Genomic DNA, 2,138 nt, shown 5'->3' on the forward strand with positions numbered 1-2,138 from the left:
ATACTTGCCCGGGTGCCTTCCAATGGAAAAACTGCCAAACATGTATGGAAATAACAGCGGCACTCACAGGACTTGCGTAAAGAAGACTCACGACTCAGGAAGGTCAAAGTTCAACGTTTTAGTCTGGCGACTTTTATCAAGAACTACAGACAGAGGATACAGTGCATACCTTTATACCCAGTGACATCCCATAGTGACAAAGTACACCGCTCACCACGCCGCTGATGATGTCATCAACACGGGACAAGGCGCTTGCGCAATGATGTAATCGCGCACAACGTGGTTGCCATGGTAAGTAACCAGGACGACTAAATGTAAATACACAGAACAGGCTCTGCAACGAAAGCGTGCTGCAATCCCCGCCGCTTGCGCACTGGGGAGCCTGCACGCTGTCGCTGTGAAAAGGCAGACACATAGAAATACTGTGTAATGATTCCCGGTGGGGTGGCAAAGCGAGCGGTGGCATACAAATTAAACAATAATGTGAATACAGAAACAACATTATGATACATGTGGATTATGGCAACACAATTTCAATGTAATAAATTATCATATTATCGATCTTGTTACATAAGAAAGCTTGTATCATGTAATATTCGTGATAATCACAGGTAAGTGACATATATCTTAGGTAATGTTGACAATCAGAACCAACAGGTCAAACATGTTATCAAGCTCTTACGCGAATATGAGGCCAAGCAATGTATCTATAGAAATGTATGTATATAAATGATCAATATATGAACTTGTGAGGATGAAATAACCTCCACATGACCAAAACTGAACATGTGAAGCCTATGGGCTAATAAATGAGTGGTTCTGACCCAGCCAAGAACGAAAGAATGTAAAATATAAGGCTGATATGGAACAAATGGCAGGTCATATGGCTCTGACAGGTCTGCAATATAATATAGACTGGTGGATCCCAAAAGGGAACTCTGCAGTACACATTACAAATGATGAAAACACTGCCCAACTGGATGAATCTGATAAGAGTCCATCCACTGTGTGAACTAAGGAAAAGTGACGTCAAATGCAAACGGATGAACATCAGATAAGGATAACTCCATGTTACAGCACCAGGTATTCCTAGATGGTCTCCCATTCAAGTACTAGCCTGGCCTACACTGCTTAGCTTCAAAGATCAGACGGTATAAGGCATATCCAGTGTAGTATGGCTGTAGCAGAAAAATGATAAATCCAAGTGTGATCATCCTGCATATGTCTAAGACCGAGACAACAACGAATCAACACACAGCAGATGGCTCCAAACAAATCCATGCCCCCTGGCATTAAGAAGAGAACAATCAACTTGAAAATTACAAACATATAAAATAAGCAGAGCAATGATGAAACCTGAAGATGTGGGTAACAACTACCCTGTAAGTATGAGTGTAACTGCACTGTGTCGCAGTAATGTGAGGAAGACCTCAGAAAAAACAGGAAAAGGAGAGTTGTTCGTTGAGACCAAATGGTGATATGGTGTTCATTTTATGAATCCAAAATGTTTCAAGTTGTAACAGCTTTTTATCCCTATCCCTCCTCGTTTGTTGATGGGGACATGATCGATTAGTTTATATACCAGGGTAGATAATGAATGTCGGAAGTTCTTGAAGTGACGAGCCACTGGCTGGTCTATTTCCTTTCCTTCTAATGCTTGTCGAATTGCTGTGCGGTGTTGTGCCATTCTGATTCTGGCAGTGCAAGTTGTCTTTCCGATGTAAGCCAGTCCACAAGGACACCGTATCATGTACACCACACATTTGGTGGTGCACGTTAGTATATGTGTAATGGGGAAGCGTTTCCCTGAATGTGGGTGTACCACATCTGGGCCAGTTTCCATGAAGCTGCATGTCGTGCAACCAGTGCACCGATAGCATCCTGGTTTTTTGAATAAGAAATGTTGTTCAGGAATGACGGGACCATAGTTGATATCATTGTTATACAAGCCAGTCTTTCAAATTTTTCCCTCGTTTGTAGCCCAGCATAATCCTGGAGTTTTTAAAAGACTTGATGGAATTGTCGGTATTGATTAACGGCCAAAGACGTTTGGCAGTAGTGTTGATAAATTTGCTGGCAATGTTGTGTTGGTTAACAAATAACATCGTATCTGTTTTATTACTTGTTGTTTTAATCCC

General features: G+C 41.7%; 1 pseudogene; it reads right to left on the bottom strand.

Moving 5' to 3' along the window:
• Positions 1-1,068: 1,068 nt before the first annotated feature.
• On the bottom strand, positions 1,069-1,186 carry LOC148473217 (5S ribosomal RNA; annotated as a pseudogene).
• Between the last annotated feature and the right edge of the window lie 952 nt (positions 1,187-2,138).

Source organism: Taudactylus pleione, unplaced genomic scaffold, assembly GCF_031769625.1.
Source record: "Taudactylus pleione unplaced genomic scaffold, aTauple2 ptg000954l, whole genome shotgun sequence".
NCBI classification, from domain to species: Eukaryota; Metazoa; Chordata; class Amphibia; order Anura; family Myobatrachidae; genus Taudactylus; species Taudactylus pleione.